We start from the raw sequence: 15,544 nt of genomic DNA, 5'->3' as shown, positions 1-15,544 counted from the left end.
ACTAATGTAGCCACAGCTGGGAGAGACTGACTGAAGCAAGGCTGCCAGTCTGCACCATCGGCCCCTCAGACCACCACCATCTCTCACACACACTCCACTTTCTTACTCGGCAATGTAGGTGAAGTGTCTTGCCTAAGGACACAATAACGTTTTTTTGCGACAGGCGCCCCACTGTCTCATCTGATTTTCCTGATCTGAGATCTGACAAAATCAGGCTTTGACAAGCCAGTATGGCCACGAATGTGCACTATGTGACTTTCCTGGTGGAAAGTCCATGCTCTGCTTATCTCTATAAAGATATAGCTTTGCCTGAAATATCCCACAATCTGGAATTAAAGGTCTTATCCTACACAAAATTGACTCTTGTGAGCTTTAAGCCATGTCAGAATGTTGTTACCTCATCAAAAACATGCCCTTAGTTGTGTTCACATATGTTTCAAAATGCACCAAAGTCTGTGTTCATCTCTCAAACGGAAAGCACTCTGTTCCACCTTGTGATGTCATGAAGTGGTAGTTTTCAAGTTAACGTCTACCTCAGCAGAGGTAGATTAAGATCAACTTTAGACACCAGAAAAGTTCCATAGTGCAGCTTTAAATGTCGAGAAGTGTCTAATTGCGAGTGCTTATTGCTATCACCTCCTTGACTTTGCTGCTTGCCGCATAGGACCGCTCAGACTATTGGGTTTATGTAAAAGAGCTCATTTGTTCTTAATCTATTTGAAGCTCCCCCTGTATCTTATCTGCTTCAGTGTAGTGTAATGAAGTTCCACACAAAGCTGCAGAAAATATCCACATCCAAATGATCATAATGACTGTCTCTCACTGCGGGTCATTAGATCTTTAACTCATCGTAAAGGCAAGTCACACTGGCTGCTGTAACACTAGACAAGTAGAGGGATTATTAACATGTATGCGAGGGTATGAAATATAATTCTGTTTAGTCCATGAATTCTGTTGTTTCCATAAAGTGTCATTTGAAACTGATACAATGCATGTTTTTGTAATTCATTTTTTAGTCTGTCATGCTCTTGAGTGGTCCATTCTCGTACCAAAAATATGATTACAAATTATACAAAACATTTCTCAAATTATGTGTATTTTTTAAATTGATATTCATTATTCATAATTTTGTTTATCTGCGCACATTACTTCAAGGTCAGATCAGGATCAGGGGAAGGTGCATTGTGGAACTTTTCTGGTGGAGACTCCATCAAATGTTTTTCTCCATGCAGATGTTATGGCTTTGTTGGGAATGTTTCACAGGGATGTTTCTATTTTCATGCAGACCAAACCAGACTAAGTTACAGGTCAAATTTGAGAAGAAGAAACCTCACTCACAGTTAGAATGTCTGTTTGTCTAAGCAGTTTTGAGCTATAAAACCACCTGTAGTCTAATACATGTAAGGTTTAGTGTTTGATGTTATACTTTGGAATATTCCAGGCTCAGATAACGATAACATTGCACCTTTAAGGTTAAAAGGAGTATGAGTAGGAGTTGGAATGCAGTTTAATACAAAACTCACTGATATCTGCATCCAGTCAGTACTGCAATGCTTCAATGCTTGTCATATTATTTCAAAAGTCGAGAAATGTTCCTCTTTGTTTTCTACATGTATTCACTTTCCCCAGGTTTATTCCAGTTACAGGGTTTGATTCAACTGAAGTCATTTTTTAATTGCTACAAATATATTCTACATGAATTGGTCGACTAAAGGGTCAAAAGCTCTCAACACATATTAACAATCTCCATGATCTGACCATGTGACCCTAAGTGCACTCATAAGACCATAGGCTCACAAATATTCCTGCTATAACAATAAATGCTGAGAAGTAGCTGCAAACATTTTAATTTGCAATTTAACTAACTGCATGCTTTCTCCGGCTTATCTGCCGTGGGTTACAATTATTTGTTATTCAAATTAATTAATAACTAAACAAAGAGATGTGTTGACTCAAACTCCGTCCATTTACAATCTGACAAATCATGTCAGTACTTAAACTGTCTTCACCTTGCAGCAAACCCACTTCAACAGAAGGTTTCAGAGCGTGTCCCAGACATATACATTATATATGTGAAAAGTCTATGAGAATTTGTCCAAAAGATATTTTATAAAGACTGACTAGTGGATAAAATAGCACCTCTATCATGACTCAAATCCTCCGCTAAACTGAACCATTCAAACAATCAATGCTAAATGGTGTGATTAGTTAGGGATGCACCCATACGATACTGGCAGAGGTGGGATCAAGTTGTCGTTTTGCAAGTCTCAAGTAAGTCTCAAGTATTTGACCTCAAGTCCAAGTCAAGTCCCAAGTCAAATACAGGCAAGTCCAAGTTGGGTCTCGAGTCACTGGTCCATATGTCCAAGTCAAGTCCAAGTCTTTAAACCAAAATACCAAATATAGCTTAGATTTTTGCAATCTATATGAATTTTAAACTAAATTATACTTAAAAAGTCATGGTATATTTATATATGAGTATTCAGAGTATATAAGAGTTGTAGAAATGCATTTTTTTTTTCTTTTTAAATATCTTGACAAGATCTTAGAGTGAATCATTACAGTCAGAATAGAAAGAATTCAGATTTAAAAGTGCTTCTCAACTTTTCTCAAGTCACAGGCCTTAAGTCCTAAAAACAGTAACTCAAGTCTGACTCGAGTCAAAGTCATGACTTGCAAGTCCCCACCTCTGGATACTGGTATCAGATATTGACGTCGATATTGAACATTTTGATCAATCAGATGTCACTTCAGTTGATATCCTATTTTGGTCTCATAATAGTAAAAAACCTTTTTTCAACCATACATGTTTTAAGGAAATAAATTATAGGTTTACTTTATTTAGTCTCGGCTGTATTATCAGTTGATATGGGCTATCGGTAGATACTTAAAACCAAAGTATTGGCATCATTTTACTATATGAACAGAAAAAGCTGGATGGGTGAATCCTTATTAGACATATAAACTTATGCCATAAGATTATTTTCTGGTCATAGAGGGCCAAGAAATCTCCTAACTTTTATACAAAGATGTACTGTAATTACTTGAGGGATAAATAATAGCTACATATTATTTTGATGTTGGGTAACAGCAGATACTTAAATCCATAGTAGTGAAATCAGTATTGGAAACTAAATAGCTGGGTCAGTGTATCCCTACTAAAAAGCTATAATTAGTGTTCCTCAAAAACTGTAACAACCCTGTATTCTCCCTACTCCATTATTTCAGTCGCTGCTTTGCTCTGTCATGGGTCAAATCCTCCAGAACTGAACCATTCAAACAGTCACTTCTACAAGGGCCATTCACTAAACTCAAAATTATGAAATAATCCAGTAAGATTTCAGTTAAAGAGCACACGGTGATAGACTGGTTAGGATTTATGCATGGGGAGAATTTGCAACGTTGTCATCTCTGCCGCTGGCACATCTGTCCGCACTATTTCTCCATTGTCATATACTTTATGGATGACGCTAAAAATTTAACAGGGAGTTTTGCAAGTGGTAAGCATCTGACACACTGATCAATGTAATACAACTTTACTGCAGAGATATTTTTAACCATATTTTATCTCAAACCGTAAATTTCTTTAAAAAACACGCGTCGTCATTTGCCCGGCTCGACCATCTGGTGTTTCTTAGGATAATATCACATGTGCGCTCTTACACGTGTCCTCTCTCAAACCTTATGACACTGTCTCTGCAGGTTCAAGGCTAGCATGCTGTTCATCAGTGTTCACAATCTGTTAGCTGGTCCAGACCTCCACCCGACTGCACCACAAGGACCAAACTTGTCCAAACTCAAGATGGCCGCCACTGATTGTTGGATAAGTAAAGAAAGTGCAACCTTCTGAAGTGCAATTCAAGTTACAACATGTATTAATGGACAATCAGATTTTAGCTTTGTTCATTGCCAGCCTCAAAGTGATCTGAAACAAATAAAGAACAGAAACAGGTTCAAAACTGACTCTCTGCTGGCACCACCTTTTCATAGTTGCATAAACATCACTGGGAAAGGAAAGGTTTTTGGTGTGATTCCAGTTGTCACAGATGAATCCTCTGGTCATACCGGCTTGTCAAAGCCTGATCCCGTCAGATCTCAGAAGCTAAGCAGGCTGGGCCTGGGTAGTACTTGGATGGGAGACCACTGGGAATTCCAGGTGCCACAGTGGGGCACCAGTGGCAAAAAACTGCTGTTGTGTCCTTAGGCAAGACACTTCACCCACATTGCTTAGTATGAAAGAGATGTGAGCGTGAGTGATGGTGGTGGGCGGAGGGGCCGATGGCACAGATTGGCAGCCTCACTTCCGTCAGTCTGCCCCAGGGCAGCTGTGACTACAGTAGTAGCTTACCACCACTGAGTGTGGAGTGACTGAATAATGAACTGTAAAGCGCTTTAGGTATCTTGAAAGATGCTATATAAATGCTATCAATCCTGTTGCTGTGATCTAGGGCTAGACATTTAACCCCCAGTCTGTGTACACTTGTGTATGAATATGTGTAAATGGATGAGTCATTTCTTGTTGTGAAGCACATTGAGTTCTGTAAGAAGCCCTATATGAAAATGTGACCGTTACCACCTTATCTACAAGTACAAATTTAGCATAAACATACATAAAACCTGCCTGAAACCTGTCTTGGTATAGTATAAGGAACAAGCGCTGACACAGCAAGTTTCTTACTCTGTTATGGAGTTTAAGCTGTTTTCAGAAATATTTGTGTGCATAGGATAGAAATCAGTGCACATTTGGCAGTAGTTGTGCATAAAATAAATATTTGTAAACTCTCGAATGAGTCCAGTCATACATAAAATATACTGTGTGTATTTTATCCATCAGAATACGAGTTGAAAAGTTACAACATCAAGAATTACAATCACAAAATGAAAATATACGCTTTCTTCAGTACAAATATGAATTCACAGATGTGACTTGACTGTCAAAAATACATCATTACTTTACAGGCATTATTTATTGAGCAGAAAAAAACATTGAGATCAAGACTGTACATGCATCACTACAGGGTAAAAGCGGAGGGTAAAAACTGAGTAATGGCAAAACAAGGAGCTGACCAAAAGGTGGGATAATTACAGTTTATTGTAAAAATATACTTGTCTTGTCTTGTTGAATTTGGGAACCAAATGCTTCTATGAAATATTGTCTAGAAATACCTCCTCTGTACAGGAAATGGCATCATAAATTTTCATTTAGTGACTGTAATTCTTGATGTCTTAACTTTTCAATTCGTATTCTGATGAATAAAATACACACAACACATTTTATGACTCATTCGAGAGTTTACAAATACATATTTTATGCTCAACTACAGACAAATATGCACGGATTTCCCAAATATGCACAGATTTTTGGGAAGTCTGGGAGTCCCTGGCCCCGGATAAGTAAGAAAATTGATGGATGGATGCACAGATTTCTATCGCATGTATATGAATATTTCTGAAAGCTTTCTTACTTCATACTCTGTGAATTGGGTTAACTTACCATAAAATGAGAGTAAAATACTCTGTAGTTTACACACTTAACAAGTGATTTAATCACTTGTTAAGTCACTTGTTAACAATGCAAACAACTCTGCTACAGTCAGTTTTACCAAATTTCCCAAAATTGTAGAAGCATGCACCTGACTATGCAAGCATAAACAATTAATTGCTTTTTCACACAAATCACCCACTGTAGTCTCCGTGGGACTATTCGGCACTTAGTATTTTTTAGAAAGAAAAATGTCCAACCTGTCTTCTAGTCTCTCAGTCTGTATCTGCACATTCCCAGCTGCTCTGCCCAGTGCCTTCTGGACCTCCAATAATTGTTTGTGTGCTGACAGTCCACAGGATGAGGAGGAATCTGTCAAAATGAAGGGGCTTTTTTAATTAACTTGCCCGCTTAAGGATAGCCTAAGACGACGTGGTTAGTTAGACTATACTTTTACACATTTATTTTAATTGCTTAGTGTCGACGTAATTAACTACAGAGTCCAGTAAGCAGAGTGTCGGGATCAGAAGTCAGTTTAATATGTGTGCAAATTAAATTGTGTTGGCAATAAACTGTGCTCTGGGCTTCAATTGTAGAAGACAGATTTGTGCAGATTTAAAGACAGTTATACAAATGCACTTTACAAATAAGATGACTATTTTAAGCACAATGACTGTTTTTTAACACAGCAGCTCACTAAATATGTCAGTGGTTTCTTACAGTCTGGATCAAGAGTAAAAATGTGATCAAATGTTTTTTTTATGCATAATTTTAGCATATACAAATTTTATTTATTTTTAAAATGTATTTATTTAGCACATATAACATGACAATAAAAAGAAACACACTAGATAAAAAGTAGGTGCCGGAAGAGGCAAAAAACCCAATAGGGCTTATATTAAAGCCTCCACCTTATGAATACATCAAAACTTTTACATTATCATTGTGCATAAAAAATGTATGTATAGATAAAAATTACATTTAAACACCATGCATTAAATTCAGATCTTGAATTTCTGTTTCATAAAAATTGCATCCACTGTCACTACAGAGTAAGATTTTATTTATTTATTTATTTATTTATTAACAAACTTCACTGATCCATAAGGGAAATTATTCCGTCACTTTCTTGTTTTTATGGGTATGTCATTGCTCTGCCTGGAATGTCCCACAGTATGACATTAAAGAGCTCTACCTTACATTTATTCAGTTAGAGGTGGTTTTATAGCGCTAAAATACCTAGAAAAACATAAAGTCTCTCTACCCATCTGATCTGTAACTTTGTCAGGTTTGGTCTTCATGAAACTAGAAAGGTTTAATGCCAGACCGTAAAACATAACATCTCCATGGACAAAAGTTACTGACTAATGCTCCACCAGAAATGTTACACAATGCACCTTTAGTGTATGAGTATATGATATTGCCTATGCATTTTAAGAGGCATTTTGTCCAACGAGAATCATCTGAAAGTGACTTCTACAGGGAATTTTCAGGCGTGTTGTGCGGAAACAACTACCTTTGACTATCCCAGACAGTTGTTTCTGTCAAGGTTCAACTTCAGAGTTAAACAAGGTACTAAGTGGGCAGGGCTAAGAGATCATTCTGAAACATGAGCTTTACTTATAGTTAATGTTTTTTACTGATGCTTCCAGCTACTCAGCTTTAGAGAATAACAGATCACTCAACATATGGAAATTTATAAGGAAAAAAGTGTTACTTAGTTAATTTTCTATGATATAAAACTTTCAATGGAGAGTCCGTCACCTGCTCCTGTCCATCGAAATGTTTCTTCTTTGTCTAAAATGTCCCACAGTATGGCATTAAACTGCACGGAGACGAGTCCACAGTGCCTCCAGGCCAAGTTACAGGTCAGATCTGTGGAGAGGCTCACTCACTCACTCTAGTAATGCATTTTTTTGTAGTATTTTTGAGCAGTAAAACACTTGTAATTTAAAAAAAAAATAATAAAAAATGAAATGAATTTAATGCATTACAGTACCACTTTTCAGGCATAGCAATAATATCTCCATAGAAACAAGTTTGTGGTGGACTCAGTACAAAAAAAAAAAAATAAAATAGTGCACCTTTAAAAAAACAAAAACAACAAAAAAACACCCTTATGCATTTTAGTTTCTTCCAACTTAGACTTTATTGACTAAGAGAAGTCACCCACTGAGAAGTAAGCAGCACACAGGGGGTATAATTTTCTCTTCTTAACCCATTATTTCTAAATAGTAAAGATAAGTAAAAATAAGTAAGCAATATTTTTAGCAGTACTAAACAGCTCTTAAGTCAAGCTGTGAGTTGTCCTGTATCTGGTGTATATAAATTGTATAGTCTGACACAGGTGACGGGATAAAGACTATAAACGTACTATTTATACACATCGTTTCTCATGCTGATGTACGCCCCGTGTCCTCATGCAGTGATAAGGAGTCCACTGTATTTATCACTATTAAATATAAAGCAGAGGCGCACCAGTCGAGGTAAAAGAGCAGTAATGAAGCCACGCGGAGATAGAGGCTCACCACGCTGCCGTATGTCTGTTATTACGTAATCATTGCATAAAAGATGGTCCCCGAACGTAGTCTAATCAGTTGGCTGCTTTATCAGTTTGTTTGTTCATTTTTTTACTGTACTGTACTGTCATTTTGTATGTTGCTTTGTGTAATAGAAACATAACAAAATGCAGGTTAGGTAACTGATCTAAATCCTCAAAGATATTCTGCCATATTCTCTGTGTCATAATCTCCTAATGGTTGGAAAATGGTCACATGTTAAAGGGCCCATATTACATTATTGTCTGATCTGTGTTGTAATGTTGTGTCCTCTGTGTTTTGCTTCATTCACACATGTTTAATACACAAACTTTGCATATTTAAGCTAATCTGAGCCACCTTGCGATGTCATGTGGTAATACAGGAAGTGCTTCATTGTGTTTTGAAACTCCATACACCTTCACTAGAATCATTTGGGTCATTTCAGCCCTGGAATTGCCAATCTCTACGAAACAAAAGGTAAAAGTGTAGCTGTTAACTTCAAAACTACTGCTTCATGGTGGAACAGAGCATTTTGAGCTTGAGAGATGTTGACAGACTAATAATAAAGGGTTACTCAAATCACAATATGTGAATGAAACAAAACACAACTCCAGGTATGTTTTATTAGCAAGACTGGCGCCACCTAGTTTCTCTGCTCAATTTCATTTCTCTCCTGTGACTAGATCAGGAATCAGAATAAACTAGACGTTTTGCAAGAACCCCGGAAGTTGTAGACCACGTGCCGGCCAATCAGCAAAGAGCTCTGAAGCCATGAGGTCAAACTCATGCGCCTGTCTGGGTCCCTTTTGTGGTACAGCACAACAATAAACACAGAGGTCAAGATGGATGTAGATGAAGCCATACAGTCTGTGTTGGCAACGATTCCTGAGATCGAGGATTTAAAGCCGGAACAAAGAGAATGTTTGTTGAATTTATCAAGGACAAAAGACATTATTGCCCTTCTTCCTACGGATTTGGCGCATTACAAAAGTCACGACCAAATAGCAGCGATTGGTTAAATAAAAAAGGTACCGTCAAGTGAACAAATTCTAATGCTGTGAAGTCGGACGGTTTCCACGAAGTGAAATCGGCTGAGGAATCAGGCTAATGTTTTTTGTGACAAGAGTCAAAAATGCACAATATTGGACCTTGTGGTAATTTTAATGTATCTTGCACCATGACAGCACCGCAAAATACCAACACACATCACATCACAATCTGAGATGAGAAGCAGAGATGTTCAAAAAAATTATTAATTAATATTTATTTATTTTTATTTAAGGCCCTCTATCAGGCCAAGAAAGTCAGGTTTGTGGAGATGCAAGAATAAGAACTCTTCTATGTTTTCAGTGTAAAAAACACAACAAAACAAAACACACACATTTGAGTCTATTTCTTAGTAAGCTAAAAAAAAAATCACAAACTATGGCTTTAACTCTTTTATACCTTCGGCGTCAGCACTTACGTCAAGGTGCTCATTCAAACTGACAAGCACACACACCCCAGTGCACAATGTAAGGCCATCAACAAAGTGTGAATTGCCACTAACTTTCAAGTTTAAGGGAGAGAGCGCTCAATCTTTTCAACCACCACATCAAATTTAAATATTGACTCCCCTAAACAGATACACAGAAAGGTCCAATTCACTTTACGATCTCTGCTCAAGGCCTTATCATCCATTTTATAAACCACCCCTGATGTTCCATTTAAATTTTCACTTTTTAATGTACAACAAATCAGTATGTTCTCTGTGTATTTCTATGTATTCTTCTCACATTCTCTGATGGAAGTAAATGTACCAGAGGAAACCTTGAGGGCTGTAAACACCTCCACTCTTGTACGTCAGTGTACAATGTTCACAATGGACAAATATTATAATTGGCAAATGGCTTTTCTGTAATAGTATGCGCATTTTATTTGTACTGCAAACTACCCATGATTCACTTCATCCAGTTAATGCCTGGAAGAAACTCTGTGCACTCTGACAAAACGTGTAAAGTAAAGTTTGTTATGGTCACGTGTAATAGTGAAACATGTAAATACTCCAGGAGGCTATGTACAATTAATTAGTTATAAACCAACAGAATATGATTCATAGTGACGTTTGTTGGCAATTGATCGATTAAAAACTCAATTAATAAAGTGCAACTTGCAATTTGAAGGGCAGTTACTTTACTTAGACAGTTGAACGGTGTAGATGCAGGTATGCCTTAAAGGTTTCTAGTAGAGGGTCCACCACTTGCTTGTCTCCATGGACATGTTATTGCTTTGTCTAGAATGTTCCACAGTACAGATTAAACCTATCACAAGGGAGACAATTCAGATCTGTGAAGAGTCTCCTCAATTCCCAGAAGGAAAAGAGCAATAGAAACACCCGCAATTAATAAATGCTCGATGGATATGTTTAATGTCATACCGTGGAACATTCCAGGCAAAGCAATAACATCTCCACAGAGACAAGAAGGTAGCAGATCCTCTATCATAAAAAAGTTATGCAGTGCACCTTCAAAGGAACAGTCCAGAATTTTGGACATAGGACCTCATTTCCTAGTGAGCCAGAGTGTTGGAGACGTGCGGAGACACTTTTTAAAATATTCCATCCAGTCCTTGTATTTGCAGAGGTCGCTGGTGCTAGGCTAGTGCATGTCAATGGCCATAATTAGCCTGCCACTAAAAACAGTCTTACCCACTCCACAAAACACCCGAAGCAAAACTATTATTACACCAGAGTGAATGTCTATGTTGATAGAATAATGCTTGAAATAAAACTAACCTTGCATTGCATGAATCGTCATATTTTGAGGGACTATTTTCTCAGCAGCAGTGGAATTTTACTTTGCCGGTAAGATAGGTGCTAGGTGATATCAGTCCCCCACTTCTAACAGGAAGTACAACCATGGATCTAAATCCTTTAAATGCAAGGTTGGTTTTAAAATTGACACAGACATTCACATCGACAGTCTGGTCCTGTGCCCAAATTTCCGGACTAAATCCATACTTCAGAATATTCTCCATGATGATAGTTTTATGCCATACTGTAGAGGAATATAGTTTAATGAACACTCCCGTGGAAACAAGCAGGAGAACTCAAGTGTGTGAAGATGCAAGCCTGCTCACAATAATGTTTTTTCCCCCAAAACAAGGAGTTTTCATACTATTGCAGTACTTTTCTAGTACCGCACAATACAGTTACTAATTGTAAAGCTAGTTAGGCCCACTGACTCTGTATGAGTGCGAGCGTGGAGGGCTGTGTGGTTCCTTTGATTAAACTGGAACTGGGGGATTATAGGGACTTAGTTATCGGTATTGTTATTTTGAGAAACCCTTTAAACTACTAGAAGGCACTACAGGTTTGGCCCATTTCTTCATCTGCATTCTTTTACCGCTCCTTCCGTTCTACACACACTATTGTAGAGCATGCAAATGGCAGGTCTCTAATGAGCCCACATTACCACAGCACATCTATCTATCAAGTGTACCATGAATAACGCAACAAGCAAATTACCCAACATAGCTTTTGCGTGCACCTCCAGGGCTCTTGTAATGCGTCACCGTTCTGTCCTCTGTTATCATCATCTATTTTTTTTCCAATCTCTACATCGTTTTGTTTACCCTCTTCATGAATAACATTGCCGTAAATATTTTTATGTCCGAGTCCATACCTCTTCAAAAAAATTATGCTATCCGACTACATTGTTTCGTATACGGTTCACATCCCATGCAAATCCCTACAGGCTTGTTTTAACACAGTGCGCATGTCCTCTCCATCAACTTAATGCCATATTATTATTGAACGTCTGAGAGACAATTGCTTCTAGATAATTATCTGTATGTATCACAAGCATGAGTCTAAAACAGGCCAAGGGACAAACCATAAAGCTACTCGGGGAAGACAACAACAAAATGATCAGGCAACAAAGGCATCTAATGACCCCACAAATGTGAAGTCAATTCCATGACACAGTCAGGCGCACACGATACCGCCGGCATTGAAGGAATACAAAAAGGTAGATAAAGCATATATCATATGAATGAGTTGCGTTGTCGGGGGACCTGAGCGTTGCATCCATTACTGGGGCAGGGTAGTCGATGGTGGATGTAAGAGAATTATATAGCAGTCCTTCAACTTGTGACAGAGGTAAAGACTGGGGTCCAGGGGCCAATATGAGAGGAGGGAGTGGAAGGAGAAGAGAATATGTCTAACTGCTAGGGTTGTCAAGAACTGGAGAAAGGACAACCCCAATTTGTTAACACGTTTAGTTTAATCTAAAGAACACATGTTAAGCATTATTATGGAACAATTGCTTTGAACAAGTATGGTGATGATTTATGGCCTTAAAAACTGCACATGATTTCAAACTGTGACATAACAATCCTGGGAAAATTCAAACCATATATTTTGTGACTGCTCACCAGCGTGGATATATTGCACAAGATTCATCAAACAAACATCAGTGAAGCAAAATACATTTTCAGGTATGTTTTTGATTAGGGCACAATGTTATAATATAGTTAAAAAACTCCTTCAAAGTCACAAACAGTCATAAGTATGACTAACTCAACCCTGTATTCTCTCATGCCACCACTAGGTGCTATCTACATTATTGCTGTCTTTAGCTTTAGCTTTACAAATAACATGCTTTTGTTTTTTTGTTTTTTTACTTCACAACTATGGGAAAACATTGGTGCCCCCTCATCCCTGTTCACTGACATGGCAGCTTCAACTCATTTCATAAAGGGACAGTCCAAAATTTTGGACATAGGACCTCATTTCCTAGTGAGCAAGAGTGTTGGAAACGTGTGGAGATACTTTTTTTTTTTTTTTTGCTTTGTGGAGTGGGTAAGACTGTTTTTAGTGACAGGCTAACTATGGCCATTGACATGCACTAGCCTAGCTCCAGCGACCTCTGCAAATACAAGGACTAGATGGAATATTTAAAAAAGTGTCTCCACATGTCTTCAACACTCTGGCTCACTAGGAAATGAGATTCTATGTCCAAAATTCTGGGCTGTGCCTTTAATCTTTACGGTCTTTAAGAACTGCCCCCAAAATACAAAAGCGTTCTTGTTCTTGACATCAAAATGAGACCAGTGTGTGTTGTCTGCAATCTGTCTGCATTATTACGCTTTATATCATCCACAAAACCAGGAAGAGTGTGATTTGCATGCTAGTTGTTCTTAGGAATACCATGATGGTCAAAACATGCTCTGGCCTCTGAAAGTTGCCGAAAGTGCTCGTGAACTCATCGTGGTGAATAATTAGGATGTTCGGAATGCACACAAATAAATTTGGACCACTGTAAGCACTACTATATCAGTTTTTTCATGCTGGGACTGTGTTTATAATCACTGTTCATGCATTTTATTTAGTTAAAGGGCCCAAATTACGGCATTTTCTGTTGTTATGTAAGTCCCACATTTGAAATCAGACAGTTGTCTTTAATTCCGCCCCCAAAATCCAAAAGCGACGCTGGAAAGATCACTACTTTTGTCTGGGCACCTGAAAGCAGCATCTATTACCTAGCCGATTTAAGATCTTTGGGAATTACAAAGCAGTCTGTCAACTTGTCACAGGGGTAAATACTGGGGTACGCAATGAGCACAGAGCGCTCTCGAAGACTTACGGACTAAACAGTAAGATGAATGGCCAACCCAGATGCCCAAACAGACAAGGCAGCATGTCACCACAACTGGCTGGGGACGCGAGAGTCGTAGAGATGGACAAAGATAGAGAAACGCCGCAAATTACAGACATAAAACACTGTCGTCTGCTGCCATGGCGATAACTCAGCCTCCCTGGAGTTTTTCTGTTCCTGGAATGGACATTGGACGCTGCAGTTCCTCGACCAAAAGTGTCAGTGGAGAGAAAAAGCCATCTCTCTTTGCTGCTCTTCTTCCACCCTTCTCTAAATCTTATCTAGTTCCATCATAAAAAATGTCAGGCTGTCTGTGTAAAGCAGAGGCCTTATAGCGGCAAGAGGTCTGAATGGGACAGAAAAAGGAAATAGACGAGAACAATGATTCATCTTTTACAATGTGCAGCTCCAGTTTGAGGACTATATTTGCTGAGGCAGTGTCATTCAGGTTTTACAGTGCTCCTGTCCCATGTCAGCTGTTTATTATTCACTTATCAAGCTGATGATAAAATTACTCTAATGTCAACTACACTGAAACTTCAAATATTTTTTTTTATTTTAATTTTTTTTGAGCAAGTGCGATGTCACATAGAGTTCAGCGTATTTAAGACATTTTTTACGCCTTAGTCTTGATGCTTTGAGTAATGGTGGTGTTTTTGTAGCTTGATTCATCAGCCGGTTTCACTTCATAGAAACCGTATGACCAAGCAGCGTTAGAATTCATTCACACGACGGTAGGCGGGTACTTTTTTTATTTAACCAGTCCCTCCTTTTTGATCATGACGTATGTAATGCGCTGCTAACAGGGCTCACTGGTATATTAAGCTTTTCCCAAATCCCGTAGGAAGAAGGGCAATAACGTCTTTCCCCTTCATAAAATTCACCAAACACTCTTTTTATTCTGGCTTTAAATGCTTGATCTCAGGAGGATTTAAAGCCAAAACAGAATGTATGGCTCTTCGCTGATTAGCTGGTGCCCGGGGTTTTTGCGAACCATCTAGTGTATTCCAATCCCTGACCTAGTTGCAAGAGAGAAATTAAATTGAGTGGAGACACAAGGTGGCACCAGCCTGGCTAGGTTTTTTGTTATATTAAAAAGGTAAAGGTGTATGAGCTTTAAAAACACAGTGGAGCTGTAGGAGTTCTGTACAGGAGATACACTAAATATGTAGTATTAGAGTATTAATAATGCATGAAAACAAAATGTAAATCCTGCTTTTTTGTGTGAATTCAATACTAAATAATAAAAAAAAAATAGTAATAGCACTTGTGACAGAAATGAGACCACTGCTGCGTATCTAATGATGAAGTTGTAGTAAACTTAGAAGAGCAAAAGCAGTGCTCTGATTGGCTGCACTTGGATGGTCCATCCTGTTTTCACTTTGGCATCTCAAAAAGCTGTGATTCAAGGGCCAGTATTAGACTATTTTCTAATCTATGTTATACAGTTGTTTCCTCATCACAAACATTTGGATGATTTTAGCCCTGGAATTGCCATCTCTATCAAACTTAAGGTAAAATGTAGCTGTTAACTTGAAAACTACCACTTCATGACATCACAAGGTAGAACAGAGCATTTTGAACATGATGTAGATGTAGATAAGATGTAGACAGATTACTCAAACATGTGAGGATGAAACAAAACACAATGGCAGGGATGTTTTTGAACAACACTATAGCATGTCTTAAAGATTACAAGAACAATTACAAGAATATATTTTGTGTGTTATAGGACCTTTACACCGTGCACATGCCCAAATACGAATGCATGTAAATATTAAAAAATAACCAGGCATTTGAAATCAGCTACAACACTGCATAATCCAAGTGTAGATCTCCTTACTTTGCCAACGTTGCTTTATTACATTGTTCTCAAGAGTAACAAC

At 38.1% G+C, this 15,544-nt stretch overlaps 1 pseudogene; it reads left to right on the top strand.

The window, feature by feature from the left end:
• Window positions 1-4,051: 4,051 nt before the first annotated feature.
• On the top strand, window positions 4,052-4,168 carry LOC129407310 (5S ribosomal RNA; annotated as a pseudogene).
• The last annotated feature ends 11,376 nt before the right edge of the window (window positions 4,169-15,544 follow it).

Source organism: Boleophthalmus pectinirostris, unplaced genomic scaffold, assembly GCF_026225935.1.
Source record: "Boleophthalmus pectinirostris isolate CB_2022bp ecotype Guang Dong unplaced genomic scaffold, ASM2622593v1 HiC_scaffold_9, whole genome shotgun sequence".
NCBI classification, from domain to species: Eukaryota; Metazoa; Chordata; class Actinopteri; order Gobiiformes; family Gobiidae; genus Boleophthalmus; species Boleophthalmus pectinirostris.
This window is presented reverse-complemented; position numbering and strand designations above follow the sequence as displayed.